Genomic DNA, 23,501 nt, shown 5'->3' with positions numbered 1-23,501 from the left:
GCCTCAAATTACCATAAATAACTAAATGCCTCGTTTGACCTACCTTCTCGCAAAATTCACGTAACACATAGCCTATAAAAGTTTCAGGTTCTAAGAGAGATGTTAGAAGTTTTTCCCATTGAAGCACGTACTCTTCAATGCTTACTTTCTTTATACTTTCTCCTACTCACATGCTGACAAAGTATTAGGAAGCAGGTACCTGACTCACTAAATATGGAGCAATTTGTAATACAGAAGATCATTCTGAACACACAAGAATTTCATTTAATGGGCTGGAAAAGTTTCTCAGAAAAGTTTCCTTTTATCTATCTAATTGCTTTGATCAAGGTATTTTTTCCATTATAAGACAAGAAAAACTCCTACACAACAGTAAGTCAATAGAGTTAAACTCGCAAATTGAACTCTGATGTCAAAAGATGATAGTTTCGAATCAAAGATTATCCCCCTCCGTTTTTTTTGAGGAAGACTGGCCCTGAGCTAACATCCGTGCCCATCTTCCTCTACTTTATACGTGAGACACCTGCCACAGCATGGCTTGCCACGTGATGCGTAGGTCTGCACCTGGGATCTGAACTGGTGAACCCTGGGCTGCCACAGTGGAACGTGCAAACTTAACCGCTGCACCAACAGGCCGGCCCCAAGATTATGCCTTTTCTTAAAGCCACCTAGTACTAATGAATAGCGCGGTTAGAAAATGAAACTTCCTATTAGATTATGAATAAGGAGAAGATGGGAGTGAGTGAGTAGTGGTTGTCTTACCTGTTTTCTCATGAAGGTCTCCTTTAATTTATTTAAAGCCAACTTCCACCTTATATTACAACTCATCCTGCAATCATATGTTCGCATGTCCATTTCAAATTATCTCCACTCAGAGTATATTACAGCAATAAAAACAGGCCAGAGATGACCAGCTCACTCTTGGCTACAACACTCTTTAGTCTAAAACACAAATCTAGCTTCATAGTGTAGTAGTCAACTCCCACACACTGTTTCTTCCAACCCATCTGAACACCGCAAATATGATTTAGGACAATGGACATTGTAGGCATAGGAAGAAACAGCCCCAGGGGAAGTTTTCCTGAGTGCAAAGATACAGGTTTCATCACTTCTGCTCCACATTGTACTAGAGGTTCTAGCCAGTGCATGTAGGCAAGAAAAAGAAATGAAAGACATAAAGACTAGAAAGGAAGAAGTAAAATTATCTTTACTCACAGATGACATAATCGTCTATGGAGGCAACGCCAAGGAACATACAAAAAAGGTACTAGAACTAAAATGAATTTAACTATGTCTCAGGATACAAGATTAAAAAACAGGAATCAACTGTCTTTCTATAAATGAGCAATGAACAATCAAACTCTGAAATTTGGAAAAATACCACTTACAATAGCATAAAAAAAACTGAATAGGGATAAATCTGACAAACGATGTATAAGACGTGTACTCTGAAAATTATAAAATATTACTAAGAAATTAAACTAAATAGATAACCCATCCTCTTGGTTTGAAAGACTCAGTATTTAAATTAGGCAAAGATTTCTGAAGGCACATAACTGCACTTTTATTAAAAAGTTTATAGGGGCCAGCCCCGTGGCTGAGTGGTTAAGTTCATGTGCTCCGCTTTGGCGGCCCAGGGTTTCGCTGGTTCAGATCCTGGGTGTGGAAATGGCACCGCTCATCAGGCCATGTTGAGGTGGCATCCCACATGCCACAACTAGAAGGACCCACAACTAAAATATACAACCATATATACTGGGAGGATTTGGGGAGAAAAAGCGGGAAAAAAAAAAAAAAAGATTGGCAATAGTTGTTAGCTCAGGTGCCAATCTTTAAAAAAAATAAATAAAATAAAAAAATTAATAAAAAGTTTATAAATTGGATTTTAAGCTGCAGATTGGGAGAAAATATATACAAAATATATATCCAACAAAAAATGTGTCCAAAACATAAAAAGACCTTTTATGGCTCAATAGCAAAACGATAAAGAATCTAATTAAAAACTAGCAAAACAGTTCAACAGATACTTTACCAAAGAAGACAAACGAATGACGAAGTACACGAAAAAAATGCTCAAAATTGTTAGTCGCTCGTGAAATGCAAATTGAAATCATGATGAGAAACTAATACTTACCTACTAGAATGACAAAAATTAAGACTGGTAATACCAAGAGTTGGTGAGGATATGAAGCAAATGGAACTCTCACATTGCTGGTGGTAAAGCAATGTGGTACAGCTGGTTGGAAAACATTTTGGCAATTCCTTATAAAGTTAAATATACATTTAACATATAACACAGCCATTATACCCCTAGGTATTATTCAAGAGAAATGAAAACATACATCCTCACAAAGTCTTATATAAGAATTCTCTAGTAGCTTTATTCATAATAGCCCCAAAGTGAAAATAACCCAAATGACCATCAACAAGTAAATGGATAAACAAATCTGGTATAGCCATATAATGGAATACTACTCAGCAATAAAAAGCAACAAACTACTGATGCATGCCATGAACATGGATGAATCACAAAAGCAATAAGTGAAGACAAGCTAGACATAAAACTACTCTGTATGGTTACATTTACATTAGGTTCTAGAAAAGGCAAACTTCTAGCAATAGAAAACAGATCAGGGGTTGGGGAGAGGAGGCTGGCTCCAAAGGGCCATGGAAATGCTCTATTATTATAATTGTGGCAATAATTACTCATCGAATTGTACATTTAAAATTGGCAAATTTTATTGTATGTAACTCATACCTAAATAAAGCTGATCAAAACCAAAATAGTCCAAGGACAGTGACAAAGGAGATAAAATCTGTTCAGTGGCACAGGGAGATGATACAGAAGCAAAAGGAGATGGCAGGCAAACTTCTGTCTTGGCTATCTGGATGGTTACAGGAAAGAAGAGGAAAAGGAAGAGGACAGAAGACTCCCGAGAATTCACAACTACAGGCCTGTGTGGGCTTATGCTTATGTCTGGGAAAACTTCTGTTGTTCTTCCAGAGATATATTATGTTTGATTTTGCCAGCAAGCATTTCTCACAGACAAAACCTTGCCAAAGATAAGCTGACAGGCTAAAATTTCAAAACATATCAAGAATCAATTAACCATGAGTGAAGTAAAGCCAATATAACACAGCTGGATTAGATACTCAAGAACCACAGATATTGGACACAGGATATTTAAGATGGTTAAAAGCATGAAATAAACCATTAAAGACACAAAACCAGAAAAAACATCCCACCAAACACAAAATACTATTTAAAAAACTAGCTGATTTCAAACAGAACTTTGAGAAACATGAAAAGTATACTCAATGAAATTAATAATTGGTTAACCAGCAGACTGAACATAGCTGGAAAGAGACAGAGAACCTGGAGGACAGGTCTGAAGAAAGCAGCTGTCAGGGGAGAGCTTTATTCTGAAGCTATAAGAGAAAGGTTTAGAAACATGGAGTTTAGAATGGGAAGATTAGCATATCTAATGGGACTTTGAAAGAAGAGAATGGAGAGAGTGGGAAAGAGGCAATTTTCAAGGGTTAATGGCTAAGGATATTCCAGATTCAATGAATAATATGAACCTACACTTTGAGGAAACCCAACAAGATAAAGAAAATTATCTGAAAAAAAAACAAAAAACCTGCTGAGAAAATACAGATTACACAATTAACAGATAATCATGCTGACAAAACAGAATTCCTATAGGTTTTGAAAAACTTTCAGTCACTATGTCTTCAAATATTGGTTCTTCCTCATTCCTTCTTTCCACTCCTCTGAGACTCCAACCGGATGTGAGCTGGACCTTCCCATGGTATCTACTCTCTTTCTCTTCGGTGTTTTCCATCCTTTTGTCTCTCTGTGCTAACAATTTGGGCCTAGGATATTTTCTTTCTCCAGTCATGATTTTCATTTACCTAGGGCTATATAAACCCAGACTCTCTCTAAGAATGTTTTAAGGATCTAGATATTCTGCCCATCCAGATGACTTGAAATTAGGTTGCAGTTCATTTGAGGGCTAGTTTACCTCCAATTCACCCTTAGTCCTACAGCACAGCTCTTTAGGATCCCAACCCAAAAGAAAAGGATTTTACCAGAGCTCTCACTCTTGGCCCTAGACTCCCACATTTATTCCCCTGGACACAAGAAGCTTTCCAAAGCACTACTCAGGCCACCAACAGACCTGCTCTTCCTTCTATAACCAGAAAGCCACTGACTCCATAAGCATATCTCTTATTGCCACAATTAAGAAGCCAGCAAAAGAAGCAGCTGACCAAATCAGGTGATCATCAAAATCAGGAAGTCACCACAAGGAGAGGCTGCTGACTTCTGTGGTTAGCTCCAGAACCACATGTGCCTCCTATGACACCACCATCAAAATGTCCTGCTTCTCAAAATCTCAGTCAGTGACTAGACATTGAGACCTCTAATTCTGTTCTAATTCTGCCTTACAAATTTTACACGAGTGCATTTTTGACAGGCAGAATTTAAATCAAATCCAGAAATAGTTGCAAGGGAACCTGGGAAACGCAGTCTTTAGCTTTAACGCATCTGCAATATAAGCAAAGAACACTAGAAAAGACGATGCAATGGATACTAAACATTATTTCTAAAATTCACTATAGATACATGCAGTGTGATACCATTTACATGAAATTTTAAATCACGTGAAATAGTATATTGTTTATAGACACACACATAGGTAAGGTACATATATATATACACACACACACATACATATACCTATACCAATATCTTTATAAATAGTATACATCAATACTATTATAAAGAGACATACTGGATATATACAAAAAAGAAAAAAAAAACTGCTATAAAAGTTTCTAAATGCTTACTCTCAATACTTGTATTTATCATGGACTGGCAATGCACAGCAGACCAGCACTGATCTGTGGGCCAGACTTGGTAGCGTTCCTTTACTACTATCCAGGAGAAATGGTTCAAGAACGCTAGGCAAAGGCATCTCCCTCACATCCACCTGGCACTGGAACTTCCCAAGAAGATGCTCTAGTCAAGATTGACAGGATCAAATATGGCCTGGAGGTCATCATAGCAATTATAAATTTGTTCCTGTCAGGAGTTCCCCTTGATTATCGCATCAGGATGGGTGAAATTGTGCCGTATTAAAATATAATTCTTGACCTATTCTTGTTCATTGACAGAGTAGACAGACAAGGCTGATGAAAAGGTGAAGTCCCCAGGGGAATAGAAAACATACTGTCCATTTTCTCTATAGCAGAGGTTTAGTCAGTAAGAGGAGACATTTCCAAGTTATTCCCAAGCTCGCCAGAGTTGCAGACAGGTTCTGATCTGAAGCATAACTCTCCCATGCCAAAGAATACTGTTTGCACAGCCAGAATTTCTGGCTTGTCTCGATTTCAGGTCCTTGGCCCATCTGAGGATCCCTAGCATGTTCTCTACCTGAAAATAGTGTCCTAAGATAATATTCTTTTCCTTGGAAGTCTTTAATAAGTTTACTCTTAGCATGTGCATCATTATATGACACATCCAGAGTACACTGTTTACCCTAGGGTTTACTCTTGGTCTAATTCTGTGGGTTTAGATAAATTTATAATGACACGTATCTAACATTATAGTATCATGATGAGTAGTTTCACAGCACTAAAAATCCTTTGTGCTCCCACCATTTGTTCCTCTCTTCTCTTTAACTCCTGGCATTCACTGATCTTTTTACTGTCTCCATAGATTTGCCTCTTCCAGAATCATATAGTGGTAATCATACAATATTGTAGCATTTTCAGATTGGTTTCTTTTGCTTAGTAATATGAATTTAAGTTTCTTCCATGTCTTTTCATGGCTTGATAGCTCGTTTCTTTTTAGCACTACATAATAATATTTCATTGTCTGGATGTACCACAGTTTATTTATCCAATTACCTACTGAAGGATATCTTAGTTGCTTCCAAGTCTTGGCAATCATGAATAAAGCTGCTATAAACTTCTATATGCGGGTTTTTGTGTAGAGAGAAAAAATATGTACCTTTTTGTATTTTAATTTGACATCTAAAATTTGTTATTAAGGGGAGGGCCCTGTGGTATAGTGGTTGAGTTCAGGCACTCTGCTTTGGCAGCCTAGGTTCATGGGTTTGGATCCCGGGTGCAGACCTATATCACTCATCAGCCATGCTGTGGCAACGACCCACATATAAAGTAGAGGAAGAATGGCACAGATGTTAGCTCAGGGCTAATCTTCCTCAGCAAAAAAGTAAAAATAAAAAAATGTTATTAAGCTTAATAGTTGCAAATAATATAATTTCTGCATTTTATTTTATTTATTTATTTATTTAAAACATCTGTTCATATCCTCTGCCCATTTTTTTCCCCTTCTTCTCCCTAAAGCCCCCTTGTACATAGTTGTACATTTTATTTGTGGGTCCTTTTAGTTGTGGCATGTGGGATGCTGCCTCAGCATGGCTTGATGAGCGGTGCTAGGTCCACACCCAAGATCTGAACTGGCGAAACCCTGGGCCACAGAAACAGAATGCACGAACTTAACCACTTGGCCACTGGGCCAGCCCCTCTGGCATTTTATATGTTGTACTCTATGTGCTTTAAATATATTTATCAAAACTGTGGCACTAAAGATTTTGCCCAACTTATGAAAAATACTAACCACATAATAATCAAACTGGTCAGCCCATTTTAAACCAATCAAGCAAAATAGATTTGTCAAAGTCATATCTCATTTTAATTGAAATAAATATGCTGGGGCCAGCCCAGTGGCGAAGTGGTTAAGTGCGCACGTTCCGTTTCTTGGCACCCCAGGGTTCACCGGTTTTGATCCCGGGTGCAGACATGGCAACGCTTGGCAAAAGCCATGCTGTTGCACAAGTCCCACATATAAAGTAGAGGAAGATGGGCATGGATGTTAGCTCAGGGCCAGTCTTCCTCAGCAAAAAGAGGAGGATTGACAGTAGTTAGTTCAGGGCTAATCTTCCTCAAAAAAAGGGGAAAGAAATATGTTGATACACATCCCTGTGATAAATATGTGACTTTCTAATCTAATTCTAACTTAGAAAATAGAGAAGGAAGAAGTTGGTTGTCCAGATGGAATAAGGTTCTGCCTCCTCCAAAATTTCTGACCCAACCCCTCTTTGGATTTCTGTCATAGGACTCTCTCTGGGCCTATGCATTCTGAAACTTTCCCTTCTTTGGGGGCCCCAGAGATTTTTATAGCCTGGGGCAGTAACCTACACTAAGAATTGCCATAATTGAGAGATACGTTTCTTTTGCAGTGGGGTAAGGGCTTTTGGACAAAGCAAAATGGAAAAGGAGAAGCAGAAGACCTTACGCATCTATTCTCAGGAGAGAGGATTTTTAGTTAAGGGCACATCTGAATCTGAGAATCTGGAGAATAACGCCCTTAAAAATATAACCCAGTTTAGGGGCTGGCCCCGTGGCGGAGCGGTTAAGTTCGCGCACTCCGCTGCAGGCGACCCAGTGTTTCATCAGTTCGAATCCTGGGTGCAGACATGGCACTGCTCATCAAACCACGCTGAGGCGGCATCCCACATGCCACAACTAGAAGGACCCACAACTAAGAATATACAACTATGTACCCAGGGGCTTTGGGGAGAAAAAGGAGAAAAATAAAATCTTAAAAAAAAAAATATATATATATATATATATATGTGTATATATATAACCCAGTTTAAAGATTAAAGGTTTTTGTCCTAACACATTTCACTTACCTATGATTCAGGTGGGATGAAAATATTTACAAGTTGAAGCTTCTTGAAATTTCTACCAGAATGAATGCAATAAAAAGCTATTTAACAGTTCAGTTCTGCTGAAGGAAATAGTCTGGACTCTAAAATTACGTTAATAGAACTGCTGCAGGCATTAATTTTATGAGTTTCTCCTTCATCTAAGAATGAAAAAAGGGAAAAGCACTCAAAATTTTTCAACCAAAGAACCACCAAAAAGATTAATTCACCTCGGAATGTTTACACACAGAGACCTCCACACACATGGTAGACTATTTACCACATCAAGCTCCGACTCCAACAGCTAATACGTGTTGAACATGATTAAACTTAGAGTTTAGCTGCCAGCTATGATTTGTCCCAGTTAGTTAAGGCAGTTAAAATTTTAGTCACCAAGACTTGCCTCATCAAGTTAATAATACCTTATTCCATAGTGTCAAAATTAGATTTAAAAATTCAAGAAGCTTTAAAAAGATTCAGAAGGAAACAAGAAGAAAGTATAAGAAATGAGTATCCAAATTTTGAAAAAAAGAACACTTCAAAAAACCAAACATGGATTCAACACAATTCTGCCACCATCTGACTAATGGCTGTCCTTATTAACTTAAAAATTCTGATGGTACATAATACAAAAAGTGTGTAATATCACTAACTAAATACATTACTTTCTTTTAAACTGATCAAATCTCAGCTATAAATGAAAGGGTTCATTCAAAAAGCACAGTACAAGAGTAGGCCTCCTTGCATAGTATTCAGGGTCCTGTTCAGAAAGAGAAACACTGACGTCCAGAGGCCAAAAGAGATTAAAGTTTAAGATTTTAATCCTTACAATGAGCACAGTAGTCTTCCTATTAGCTTAGCTATTATTTTATGACCCTCTAGTAGTTGCCTGAAAGTAATGAAGAGAGAACCAAAAAAGTGATAGGGTGATAAGAACGTTCTTCATCAATTCACTTTGTAAAGGGCAAAGGGAAACAATAACCCTAACTTTTCTTGGCAATGATGGTGGTGTCAAGAACCATCTTCCAGATTTTTCTGATTTCTCTCCTTTTCTCTTAACTCTTAGGAATTGTGCAAGTAAACTAATCTGGAAAGCCAATATTGTACTCCATAGCCCCCTTGCTCTGCCCCGACTCCAGAAGAGAAGGGTTACAAAAGCCCTTGGAAATAGTACTCGTTATGTTCTCTACACTCTCCATCAACATTTAAAACAAAGCCACTGTCATTTCCTAAAACAACAACGGCCACTTTGTGAACTTAAAAGAGGCAGAAAGTCTCTAAAATCAACAATCTTAAAAAAATTTGTTACTAAGTGTAGACCAATTTTACGTTTCAAATCCACATGGAAACATTCAAGTCCAGAAAGTCTGATTTACTGAAGCTATTGCTGCTAAAGTACTAATCTACCAGCTTTTTATAACTGGCCCTCATCCAGCTTCATGGCTTATACAACCACCTGCCCCAAAGTAAATCCCAGGGTCTAGGAAATCTCACCTTCTTTCCCATTTTAAAACTGAATAGATTGAAGAAAAACAAAACAACAACAAAAACAAATAGAAAGCACCAGTGAAAGAAATATAACTTCTGTAGCTGGCTAGCCAAACATTGGCAGTTACGAAATGCATGATTTTGATGAAAGTGCATACACAGAACCTAAAAAAATGCAAACTTGGCTCTGCAAACTTCCATCTGTTTGTGTCTCCCTTATCATTCAGGGCAAATCCAATCCACATGACAAGAAGTTGAATATACTATCCTTGAAAAGAAATTAATTTGCTAACTATTTAGAATGCTTAAAGAAAGATTTTGGATTTATCCTTCAGAATATATGAAAATTGATCCATAACTTTGTTTTATTCAGACCATATTTACAATCCCTACAAATATCAATATTTTAGTTACTAATAATTTCCAGATTTTTTTATGATTTACATGGTCAGACCATCCCACTAATACATATGAAGTGTTATTTCTTTTTTAAGTCAAGAGATCACAAAGTTCTTGGTCTAAAGCAACCTTAAGCAGATACATAGTTGGAAAAGGGAGTATTCCAACAGGTTTTTAGATAATTGTGGATATTCTGCTTTGACACTGCACCAAAACTCAGTAAGTGATAGTTTCTTAACGGTGGAATCTAAGGACTCTAATCCTGAGTCTTCAGGTCCCTGAGGGGTCCATACACCACACTTTGAGAATGGCTGTTGTTTTAAACCATTAACTCTATTTGATCACAAAAGTGACTAAATTGATACCTACTGGTTTATTCAGATTGTATTTCATCTTGGTGCATTCAACTGAATCAGAATCTCTGTAGGCTAGGCAATGTTTTTTAAGTGCTACAGTAAATAATGATGTATAACTTGGGATTTATTAATTACAGAAAAAAGCTGATGCATACGTATATGGGAAAAGGTGATAGGAGATGGTGCAGAATGGACTATTATTTTTCATTTTAAATCATAAGTCTACTTAAACTATACATGTATTTTATACTTTGATAAAAATTGTAATTATGTAACCCCTCACATTAAAATAATTTTGATCAAGGATATCAGTTTTTGCTATTTTTGTTAAGAAGAAAAAGAACATGGAATAATTCTATTACAGAAGAAAATAATAATTCCTTTCCTTTAAGAGTTCTTCAGCTTATCAGGTATTCCCTGCAGTCCTCCTCACATTTTCTCGTGGTGCTAAATTACCATATGTATTCCTGGAGAGTATTTTCTATCCAAACCAGAAATTTGTTCAAAGTTTTTCCCAACAAGAAAGCTCACAATACAGACTAGTTAGGAGCCCACAGCACCATGAAACAGATGAAACTTAACATTTGTAACTGTCTTTATTCTGACTGTGATCTAGAAAAGGGTTGCTCTGTTTCAAGTAAATTTATCAAATGCCAAAAGCTATGTGATGAAATGAGGGGTGTTTGTTACATCTCAGGGCCTTTTCACCACCTAAAATAAGACAGAAGGGAATGTCAGAGGTTGAGGCTGGGGAGTTTCCATCCTCGCTCCTTAATTTCCAGCCTTTCTGCCACTTCTCTGTCCACTGCAGTCTTAGGCCTAGATTGTTAAAGTTTGACAGTTTTATTTATTTACTTATTTATTTATTTATTTTTGGTGAGGAATATTGGCCCTGAGCTAACATCGGTGCCATCTTCCTCTACTTTATGTGGGACACGGCTACACGTGGCTTGATGAGCAGTGCTATGTCCACGCCCAGGATCCGAAGCCACAACCAGGCAGCCGAAAGGGAACGTACGAACGTGAAGCACTACACCACCAGGCCAGCCCCAAGTATGACATTTCTTACCTTGTAAATGTTAGCTTTCAATGAAAAATCTTCATTAAATATTAGTCAGCTACCTTTTGCTTAGCTGAGCAAACCTTTAAGGCTGAAATTTTTTGAAAAGGCAGAAACACAAATTTACCAACAACATGGAAACATGTGGACATAAAGACCCAGCACTGAGAAAGATTTCCAGAGAATGAAATTTAGTGCCACCACCAAGTGACATGTATCCTAAATATTCCCGGCTTGTTTAATGAAATGGGTTTTCAAGTTTTCCTACACAGCTTCCCGGCAATCAATATATCACTTTTTATATCAATTAGCAGCACTTTTGCTGTACTATGAACAAAGCCGGGCAAGGTATTTCAATGCAAGACAAACATGGGAAATTCTGGCTATTTGCACCTTCAACTAAAGTCTGTTAAGAATCAATTTTTGTTTGTATTTCTGCTTGACTAGGCCTATGTTGATGCACAATTCCAATTAATTTATCTTGACTTTGCTTAATACGTTCGAATAGCCCTATGATGTTGCTATAGTGACCCCAAGTTTACAAATGTCAATCCTAATTTTCTTGGAGCTGTTTTAGAAATAAGGATTACAGTTTTATAAATAAGTAGTATAGAGAACTCATGAAGCTGATCATATTTGTAAATGGGCAAACTAATGCAAACTTAAACATAATGAATATACATATATATGTACCTATGTGTGTATTTATGTGTGCATATATATATATACACACACTTATTCTTCTTTTGTCAATCTTAGCCAATGTCATATTCAATAATCTAAATCTGTAACAAACACTCTTAAGTATCCTTTATAAGACAATGATTTCTGACATCTATTCATCCAAATAAGCATGATCTTATACAAGGAGAAAGAGGGAAAAAGTATGGTCCCAGTAACATGTGGAAACTCTCAATTTGAGTTCTGATTACGCTGTTGAGGGTTAATTTTAATATTTCGTTTATTTATTCTCCCCACATCAGTGCAATTTCTTTCAAAAGAAAGTAATCTATTTGCAGACTTATAGAATAGACAATATTAGTATATGTTAATTAACATGCATTTTAAACTGAGAAGAAGAGTTTTCAAAATAAGGAAAAGAGAAACTTCTTTTTTTTTTGAGGAAGATTAGCCCTGAGCTAACATCTGCTGCCAGACCTCCTCTTTTTGCTGAGGAAGACTGGCCCTGAGCTAACATCCATGCCCATCTTCCTCTACTTTATACGTGGGACGCCTACCACAGCATGGCCTTTTGCCATCCAAACTGGCAAACCCCAGGCTGCCGAGAAGAAGAACATGTGCACTTAACTGCTGTGCCACCGGGCCAGCCAGAAACTTCTTACTTTTTACATCTGATTTGCAAACTATACACATAAACAAATTCCAATGAAAATATTTCTCCCTTTAATAATTTAACTTGAAGGTCAAGATTTCATGAAAAATTGTGAAATAGCTGCAAAGTGTTTACTATCAAAAGATTTCAAGAAACGAGCAACTATTTTTACTTCAGCTGACAAACAGCAAAAAATGAGAACAGAGTACAACAATGAGACTCAAGTCAGCATCTGTATCTAGGGTTATGGCTCCAAATCTAAAACTAAGTAGACTTCTTTTAAGGGAACACAGCATGAAGAATATCAATCTCCACCTTAACTTTGCTCCCAGTGAATTATGACTTAAAAAAAAAAAAAAAGGAAGCCCATTAGCTATTACATAGCCCATCCAGGGGTCGGTCCGGTGGCACGGTGGTTAAGTGCGCACATTCTGCTTCTGGCGGCCCTGGGTTCCCTGGTTCGGATTCCGAGTGTGGACATGGCACTGCTTGACAAGCCATGCTGTGGCAGGTGTCCCACATATAAAGTAGAGGAAGATGGGCACGGATGTTAGCTCAGGGCCAGCCTTCCTCAGCAAAAAGAGGAGGATTGGCGGCAGTTAGCTCAGGGCTAATCTTTCTAAAAATAAATAAATAAATAAATAGACCATCCACAGTGAAAAATAATAGTCTTATAATAGCAGATTAATTTTCTACTATTGTCTATAACAACATCCTAAGCACCACATTGCATTCCTTGGCTGTTTTCACCCTTCTACTATCCTTCACAAACTGTGGTATAACTTCCTTTGTGAACTGTACAATCCAAAGAACAAGGGTTAGTTTTTATTAGTGCAATAAAGAAAGGGGCGTACTTTGTTAACTAATAAAGATTCGCACAAGAAAAGTAGACTTCTTTTAAGGGAACACAGCATGAAGAATATCAATCTCCACCTTAACTTTGCTCCCAGTGAATTATGACTTAAAAAAAAAAAAAGGAAGCCCATTAGCTATTAAATAGCCCATCCAGGGGTCGGTCCAGGATTTTAGGGCCATGAGACCTAAAGAGGATTAATTACCTGTCCATGTCCTAAACTATCAAATTCCATGCAAATTACACGTCATAGGATTCTATAATTACTTTTAAAAATTATATCAGGATACACACCAAACTTTTTTGCAATTCATTCAACAAATTTGAGTGCCTAGAGTAAAAGCAGTAAACAAAACAGATGGTCCCTGCCCTCATGGAGCTCAGATTCTACGGAAGAAAGAAAATAAACAGGTAAACAAATTAAGTAAACTAAATAAATATGTTCTAATAAGTATACATAAAACTTTGCATTGTTTGGAGGTTGGGAGTAGGAGATAATATCCTCATTCCATATGCCTGTGTTGTTTGACTTGTTCCAATGAACCTATATTACACTACAAGAAAGAAAATACAAAGTAGCAAAGTTTTAAGGGATGACAAGTTATACATGTTCATTATAGAAAAATTAGAAGGGGCTGGCCCCGTGACTGAGTGGTTAAGTTCGTACGCTCCACTGCAGGTGGCCCAGTGTTTCACTGGTTCGAATCTCGGGCGTGGACATGGCACTGCTCATCAAACCACACTGAGGCAGCGTCCCACATGCCACAACTAGAAGGACCCACAACGAAGAATATACAACTATGTACTGGGGGGCTTTGGAGAGAAAAAGGAAAAAGATAAAATCTTTAAAAAAAGAAAAATTAGAAGATATACATATGTGAATACAAAATAAAATTTACCTATCTTCTACTATCCTCAATAAACTATTCACCTTTTGGTGTAAATTCTTTTCAACTTCCTTCTGGGCTAGTCATGCATAAGCATAAATATAAACATGAGATTTACTTTATGTTGTTTTATAGCCTGCTTTTTCCATTCAATATCAGAAATGTTTTTTGATATACATCTGGTTCTACAATATTATTTTTGAATAGCAGTATTCTACTCTATGGAAGTATCATACTTTTAAAAAATTACCTATTGTTGCATACTTACGTTGTTACTCTTTTTCTTCTATAAAAACTACTGCGGTAAACTAGAAATTTAGGACAAATCTTTAGACATGGGATTTGTGCAAAATTCTAAGGTTTTCGATTCATACTGCCAACTTGCCCTTAAGAATATACCAATTTTTTACTCCCTATCACAGTGTAACAAAGAGCCTATTTTTTCAGTCTTTCATAGCATTCGGTGGCAAAAGCATTTGTAACTAAGAACCACACCAAAATTTAGAACCTAAGAGTGCCAATATTCTAACTATATGGCAACTATGGTAAGGTTTATTTTAAAACAGACAATAACCAACATCTTCATTTTTCTACATTAAAAGTTTATGATTTAATATCAGATTAATAAAAAGCAGCTAACTCTCCAGTATAACAGGTCTGTGGGTTACTTAGGGCTGAGCATTAATTAAGGTTCTCGGGTAAAAGCTGGACACCTAGTCAAAAAGAGTGGCAAGGGGGCCGGCCCTGTGGCATAGTGGTTACGTTCCCACACTCCACTTTGGCGGCCTGGGCTTCATAGGTTGGGATCCTGGGCGTGGACCTACACACCACTCAAGCCATGCTGTGGTGGCATCTCACCAAGAAGAACTAGAAGGACATACAACTAGGCTATACAACTATGTACTGGGGCTTTTGGGGGATGAAAAAAAGCGAATTTTAAGAAACAAGTGGCAAATTCATTTTTACTTTTCACTGCAAACCTCTAACTTGCAGAGCACATTCCCACCTCATTGTTGAGTAAGCACCTAGGTTATCCCTCAAAGTCAAACCACAGACAAGCTAAAGTACTGTATGTCTGTAATATATTTTAGAAAAAGGCATTATTAACCAAAACAAAAACCATGAGATCTGGTTTAGTTTAGTTCTCTTTAATACTGCGGCTTATGAGGATACGGAGGCAGATGAGGATGTCCAGAAAGCAGAAAATAACTTCCATGGCTATTTCAAAGCTTTAAGAAGTTAGTAGAACCAATTCTTTATTACATCAGTCACAATTAAAATGTATACTTACAAGTTTCCTTTTCTTTGACACTGTCATATCATTAGCACTTCTCACACTTATCAGCAAAAATTGAGGCTTTTTTGTCTCATAAACCAGAGAGGAAGGAAGGAAAGGGAAAAAGAAGAGGTATTCTGATCAGGCTACTATGAAAGAGTTGAAAGTAGGCGAGTAAGGAAAGCGACTTTTGAAGTAAGTATGTATAGTTTGTACTGGAATCAAGCTTCAGGCAATCTAAGCTGTGAGTGACCAAAGAAGGGAAAGTTACCTGCGTGATTACCCAGGGAGAAAAGGACATTTTCACCATCAAGAGGCACCATTGCTTCAGGATACCTTAGTCTTAAAGACCAAGTCAGAAACAAAGGCAAAGATAGTATAATTTTGCTCTAAATCCACATACTGATGTGATATAAGCACTAATTTGTAAAAATGAAATTGCTTTCCATTAACTGACTATTTCCATAATTCTAATTTTATCTCAGATTCTACTCCAGCCCACGAATATCCTTATCGTTTTCTGAATATACCTTGCCACATGGAGTTAATTCTCTCCATGACATCTTACTCAAAGTTCCTTAGGTAGCATCCTGAAAACTCTAAGATAACAAGTTGTATGTCTATTTCTTTCTTTGTAAGTAACTATTTCCCAATTAGGTTAGGTGTGTGCTTTTAGATCATGAATTATTAAGAACAGAGGCTATTCTTTCTACTTTTAAAAAACTAACCCCTCCTCCATGACCAAATGCTAACATTAGATGAACTTCAAGAAATCTGATTTTCCCAGTTTTTAAGAAGTAGAGAAAATGTGAAACCAGAAAAAATCCTCCAATGTTACACTTTCTGGACCTCTACAGAAAAAAAACAGGTGGAAAAGTTTGGTTTTGTTTTTTTTTAAATAAAGAGAAAAAATTACTGAATATAATTTCTAGCACATAGAACTTATCTGATCAGTCTCACTTTCTGAGTTACTACCACACCAGCAGATGCTGCTTTCTTTAATGTTTCATTTTTACCTGCTTCTCACGGACGAAAAACTGGCTATTGTCCATGTTGAGATCAAGTTCTGTTTGCTTTCACATATTAATTTATTTCTTGCTTGGGCAAGAGTTTTCAAATTTAGACCCATTTCACATTTTATAAAACATAAAAATGTGAGTAGTAGTGAAGAAAGGGAATCTGGAGGTTATGTCCTTCAATGGCAGGTTATGCTTGGCAGAATTCTAGGTTATATTCTGGAATATCTGTATATGTTCTGTTCTCTACAGCAATCCAAAAATATATTCAACACATCAAGACCTAAGTGGGCCATTTTAATTTATCCATATATGACCTACCTTGCCCTAGAATATGAAGAAATGCAGTGGCTGGATTAAAACCGCACACAGATGTGTTGTTAGGGTTGTGTAATTTATGTTATATTGAATATAAATGAGTATTTGAACATGATGGGTAGTTATTTCTGTTAGAATCTACTTCACTTCCCGTATTCTGAAGCCTAATGGGGAGAATAAGCAGATTACAACTCATTAAAAGATCAACAATAAAGAAAGCTTTTCCTTTTCTCAAAAAAAGGCTGAGTTGAACTATTCACTCAGAAATAATTAACACTATACGTAGTTCCACATAAAAAATATTAAGTTTTGAGGACTGGAGACAACACAGTAGTACACTTATATTTCATTTCAAAGCTTTAGTCTCATTCTAAAAGTTTCAAACATTTTTAAATATATTTCATCCCTTTCTAGTAATTTCTTGTGCACATAGTAATTGTTTAATAAATATTCCTTGAATGAGTCTAAACTTCATTATCGTGCTACTTTTGACCCTCTCCATCTCAAATAAAGAACTAAACTGTTTTATTAACAAACCACAAGAGTATTAAAATTGAGTACTGTCTGTCTAGCATTAAAGCATTACCTACCATTCTCAAATTTTTTTTTTAAAGATTTTATTTTTTCCTTTTTCTCCCCAAAGCCCCCTGGTACATAGTTGTATATTCTTCGTTGTGGGTCCTTCTAGTTGTGGCATGTGGGACGCTGCCTCAGCGTGGTTTGATGAGCAGTGCCATGTCCACACCCATGATTCGAACCAGTGAAACACTGGGCCGCCTGCAGTGGAGCGCGTGAACTTAACCACTCGGCCACAGGGTCAGCCCCTCAAATGTTTATTTGCAAGGCTTTTTTAGAATATATTTATAGACACTAAAGATATATGAAAAAGAAGTCAGCATTATTACCTCAAAATATACTACAGTTAAACTTAAATAAATCTTACACTGTGTTGTCATTAAGATAATGATCAGTTCCTTTACTAGAAATATACAATTTTCAAATGAGTGTTTTATTTGCCTGGAAACTCCAGTAATAGTTAAACCACTCTTCTTTGCTCTGCTCCATCAAGTAGTTTTCTACCTGACAGAGCTAACAGAAACAACATCATTACCCAACCACAATATACTGAAGTAAGGATTTGTATTTCTAATCTATAGAGGAGGTATTCTAAACCTGAGGTTCATTGACCTCCTTAGGGCTTCCCACAGCAGAGTAAAATAAAAGCCTGGATCTATTATAGTGAGCTGCTGAAGACAAAATTTGAAGCAATTTCAAGAGCATTTCCTGAGGTTAGCCCCGTGGCCGAATGGTTGGGTTCGCGCCCTCTACTTTGGTGGCCCAGGGTTTTGCTGGTTCGAATCCTGGGTGCGGATATGGCACTGCTCATCAAGCCATGCTGAGGTGGCGTCCCACATGCCACAGCTAGAAGGACCCACACCTACAAAAAAGAAAAAATACGCAAGTATGTACCAGGGGGCTTTGGGGAGAAAAAGGAAAAACAAAATCTTAAAAAAAAAAAAGAACATTCCCTGATGTACCCCAAAGAGAGCAAGAAAATCTTCCAAGTCAATGAAGACATCCACTGTTCCACTTAACTTATGGCACTTAAAACAGAACTCCTTTGGAAATAATAATTTTAAGTTATATTAACATACACTCCCTGAATACAAAGGTAAATTATTCTGCCTGAATTTGTGAAAATCATTTTATTCTCTCTTAGCATACACATAAGCATTTTGTTCCTTCTCATTCGTGAGGTCAAAATTTATGATGATTTAGTACACAAAAGTCAATGACCAAAGAATTTATATGACCTGTGACATTACATAATCCTGTGACAACATGATTTGTGTGCTGTGTTGCATCCCAGGTTCTGGCTAACCTCACTCTTACATTGGTAGAACCTAAGGAGTCCTTGTCAGAATAATGCTTCAAAATACATAAAAGAAAACACAAAGGGATAATTGTCAAAATACTTTTAACTGAATATAATAATGTGCTTTTAAAAACAGCAAATTAGATAAGATCTAGTAGTGGGTCTAATAACCACAGTAATTTTGAAGTAGAGATAAGTTTGAACAGTTTCAAAATAGCTGCAACCACTGTTTCACGATATGAAAATATGTGATTTCTACTGGTGACAAAGTCACAGGTACTGCTGACACTACTATGGTTTGTTGCCTACACTCATAGTTGAAAGAAATTCTAAATTTTACTTAGCGGTTAATGAAAAGATGTAACTTTTTCCCCCAACCAAGTTCACAGACTCCCTGAATTCTATCTACCATGGAGGATCAATCTGCAGATCTCAAGCTAAAAAACCCCGATAGAAGAACAGAAGAGAAAGTTAATAAAGTAAAAACTTAGCTTTGGTTCTCAAAACTCAATAAGAAAACTTTCAAAAGCCCTGGTACTATCCAAAATAGTTTAACACACTGGAGCAGTATCATCATCCTTTGTATAGGAAGAACAAAATCACAGGGAAGAAACATTTTTCAACTAATCATCAAATACGTAGTTTAGAATGCCTATATATTTTGAGGAATTTCACCTTTCTATGAAAGCAAAGTCACTGTAATCAAATCAGATTCAACAATATTATGACTTGTGACTAGTAACAGGGTATTGTGGACAACCAACAGAGCTCGATCCAACTGCTTCTGCATAAATGGTCAGTGATACCTTGCAGCCAGTCTCACTGTTGTGGTGGATGTGAACTCATGCTGTCATTGTGTGTACTGTGACCCAGAAGCAAAATCACCACTTCCAGAAGATTGTTAGTGCTGTTTTAATCACTACTCTGCATGACACAAAGGCTCAAACATGTCACCTATAGCAGTCTTCCTGCCACACAGATCCATTATAAAATGAATCCTGTGACCAAAAAAAAGAAAAAAAAAAGACATGGAGAAAAATTTCAGTTTGCCAGGGCAAATTACGGGAAAAACAACATACACTACTTAAAAAGGTCACTTGGAGCCATGTATTGTAGAAGACTTAGATCTGTCCAAATACTAAATTTGGTAGGCACTGAAAAACCATGAGAAGTTTTGATTAGAGAAATGACACAATCAGCACTGGCAGCACACTGTAGGAAGACTGGAGAAGGGGGAGGGCAACGATAGAAGGTAAAAGGCCACTGCACCAATCATCGCAGCAGCCTAAACTAGGGAGTGGTACTAAGAATGAAAAAGTGGGAAAGAGGAATGGATACAAGAGATAACAAAGAAGAGAAAGGTATGGCACACAATTACATTTGGTAGGGCAGGGAGCCCACTAGAGAAGTACTTAGATGATTCAGAGGGTTTAAACCTGGCTCCCTGGAAGAATGGCAGTCAGAAGAAAAGACTAAGTTTGGGAGATGAAGGGAAGTTGAGAAGAGGCATGTTGCCTAAAGCTAACACACTAAGTTTGAAAATGTCCAAGAGACAACTGGAAAAGCAGATCACTGATAAAAGTAGTCAATCCCTGTCCTCAGGGAACTTAAAATCTGTAATCTGGTTACACCTAGAGATTTAGATTTGGTAGTCATTCTATCAGAAATTCCCCCAAAGCCAAGAGAACAGATAAGCTCGTCAAGAAGAACAGAGTAGACCAAAGAAACCCTATCAATTTAAGAACAGAAATTCTAAATGTTACAAATACTAAAAGCCATTTTAACACAATACTGGCTTTTAAAGAGGACACACCTTGATACATTTAAATACATCTCTCCAAAAAGATAGTGTCTCAATCATATGACATTGCATTAAAACACACAAACTTTAACTTGTTCTCTTCCTATTCAAGTCACTTCTATTTATAGAGGTATTCTGGTTAATGAATTAAGAGGGAATGTTAAAATTAATGGCACAGTTAAATTATTGTCATTTGCAAACCACTAATGAAATAATGGAACTAGGCCGTTAATACAGCAGAATGAGAGACAACCAAATATCATATGCCTCCCGATGGAAATATATACCACCACCTATGAATTATATTTGCCCTCTCCCCCACACGGCCCCTACTCTCAGAAATCAAACCTGAACGGATCTAAGCTTGCTCAAAGTCTTCAAACTAGCTACCAATTTACAGGAAATACAGGGGTTAAAGGGACACGTTAAACTAGGATATGTTAAAACTACACCAGAGGGACACATTCAACAAAATCCAGAATGAGGGAAACTGCAGGAAAAATAATCTGGTTCCTTCAACAAATTAATTATGAGGAAAATAAGGGGGAACCTGTAGATTAAAAGACATACCAACCAAATGTAATGTGTGACCTTGTTTGCATTCCAAATCAAACCAACCAATTATTTTAAAACAATTTAGGCTGGGGCTGGCCCGGTGGCGCAGCAGTTAAGTTCGCACGTTCCAATTCTCGGCGGCCCGCCGTTCACCGGTTTGGAGCCCAGGTGCGGACATGGCACCGCTTGGCAAAAGCCATGCTGTGGCAGGCGTCCCACGTATAAAGTAGAGGAAGATGGGCACGGATGTTAGCTCAGGGCCAGTCTTCCTCAGCAAAAAGAGGAGGATTGGCAGCAGATGTTAGCTCAGGGCTAATCTTCCTCAAATAAATAAATAAATAAAACAATTTAAGGAAATTTGAATACTGCCTGGCTATTTGGTGATGTTAACTTTTACAGATGGGATAATGGTATTGTGGTTATGATTTTTTTAAGAGTCATATCGTTTAGAGATATACTCAAATATTTACAGATTAAATAATTATATATATAGGATTTGCTTCACAATAATCCAGTAGGGGCCAGGGAGGAGTAGGTAGGAGTAAAGATGAAACAGTAGTGGCTCTCAATGGTTTGAAAGTTTCCATAATAAATTGGAAGGGGGGAAAAAAAAGAAAAAAACATCACTATCAGTAACACCAACAAAGATCAATAGAGGACAGGAATGGATTTTAGTCTTGCTTCCAAGCCCCACAGGCTGAGCAGCCCTAGGCTAGTCACACCTCTTAATGTCGCCATTGGTTAAACAGAGACAAATATCACCTAATAAACTCATAAACTCATATTTGCTCAAGCTAGAAACCTGGGAGCTATCTTTATGTCCTCTGGCTTCCCTAGTCTCTCATACCCGGCCCACCAGTGAATCCTGTCTGTTCCCCTCTCTTCATTCCTCCCACCACTGTCCACCTCGTCCATCGCTGTGGTCTCACAACACTCCAACAGCCTCCCTCCAGCCTCTTCTCCACATTGCATCCAGAGTGACGTTCGTAAAATGAAAAATAATACCACTATCAGTGGTATCTGTAGCCCCATTTAAAACCCTCAAACTGCTTTTGATTAGCTTCAAGACAAGAGTGCTTCCTTAAATTTTTTGATCTAGTCCCTTCCCTAAATTCCTTAAATTGACTCATGTGGCCTTCCATTATCTGATATTGTCTACTTCTCCAACTTCCATCTCTCCCCATCCTCTCTGCTCCCTCTTTATGCTTTAGCTTTGGTGAAATTCTTTCAGCTTTTCCGGTGCACCCTATACTCTCACTGTAGTTTCAGCACTCATGTCTGGAATGCTCTTTCCACCCTAGTTACTCCCTAGCCTAGCTAGCTAGCTCCTATTCATGCTTCAAGTCTCAGGTTAAATAGCATTTCCTTGGAGAGGCCTACCCAGATTGCTTCTATCCTAACTTGGGTGTCCTCTCACACCTACATGACACAGTTATTTGTTCCCTACTTCCTCTATCATAACACTCTGTACTTGTTTGTAAAGAGTACTTGTGGTAAATATATATTTATCTGTTTTCCAGGTAGACTATCAACTCCAGGAGGGATAGTTCTGAAACTTGTTCACTGCCGAATCCTAAATCTCTCATTGTGCCTGGGAGCCAATAACAAATTGCTGAATACACAAAAATTCACAACTTTGTGGACTGTTTTTCTCATATCCAAGTCCCATCTTCCTAGTTCTCATCTGCAACAAAAACAGACTGGCCATGTAGGCATTTAAGGGACCCAAGTCCTGCAAAGAAATGCACATTATGAAGTGAACTGAAAACACATGGGAAAGAAAGACTTAAAAAGTTGGGAAAAGTTATTATTCAAAATATCTATTTTCAGCATGACATCATTTATATCCATATTTACAATTTTAGAGAAAGCTCAGGAGTGCCAATCTGACTAAATGGGAGTCAAATGACTCACATAATTCCCACCCAACCATTCGCAAGTTTTCAGATCTAAGATGTTAAGTTACTTAACCTCTTCAACGTCAGTTTCCTAATCTGTAAAATAAGGAAACCCGACTAGTTGGTCATTAAGATCTTTTTCAGAGTTAATATTATACGTATTAATATTTAAAAGGTCAAAATATATGTACACTATTGAAACACCAAAAAGTTGGTTTCATCCTAAGGTGGTACGATCTTTTTTTTTTCCTTTTTAATCTGTTTAGGTATATTATAGCCTATTATGCTATGTTAAGCTTACAACTAAACCTTTAAATCTATTCAGCTACAAAAATCTCACAAAATGCTCCCCAGACCATTAACCTGCATATTTAAAAGGGTAACTACAATCCTATGAAAACACAGCATCTATCTAAACACTGAATTAATTACTGAAGCCTGTTCAACTTTTGTTTAAATACTACGCATCCACTACCTCTTTTAAGGGCTAACGTCTTGAATTCTTCACCATTTCCATGGCAATTTGAAGGCAAAGCTGTACCCCAGGGTATAAAACTTGGATTTAGGGGTACTATTTACTGCCTAACTAAAAAGTTAAAGATACCGTCTCTGCTTCACCTCATTGGGCTGGTAGCTGACATCAAAA

The 23,501-nt window shown here is 37.3% G+C and overlaps 1 protein-coding gene across 3 annotated transcripts in view; it reads right to left on the bottom strand.

Moving 5' to 3' along the window:
* Nucleotides 1–23,501, bottom strand: part of SLC16A1 (solute carrier family 16 member 1) — a 39,756-nt gene that overhangs the window by 14,566 nt on the left and 1,689 nt on the right. The window contains exon 2 of one of the 3 annotated variants that reach the window (XM_070266156.1): nucleotides 7,725–7,900. The exons of 1 other annotated variant lie outside the window; for it this stretch is intronic. The gene's annotated coding sequence lies outside the window, so the exon portion shown is untranslated. Of the gene's footprint in view, nucleotides 1–7,724; nucleotides 7,901–23,501 lie in introns of those variants that run through there. One more of the 3 variants, NM_001081791.3, reaches the window with a different exon arrangement.

The sequence above is a fragment of the Equus caballus genome, chromosome 5 (assembly GCF_041296265.1).
Source record: "Equus caballus isolate H_3958 breed thoroughbred chromosome 5, TB-T2T, whole genome shotgun sequence".
Classification (NCBI taxonomy): Eukaryota; Metazoa; Chordata; class Mammalia; order Perissodactyla; family Equidae; genus Equus; species Equus caballus.
Note: the sequence above shows the minus strand (reverse complement) of the source record. Positions and strands in the feature narration are given on the sequence as shown.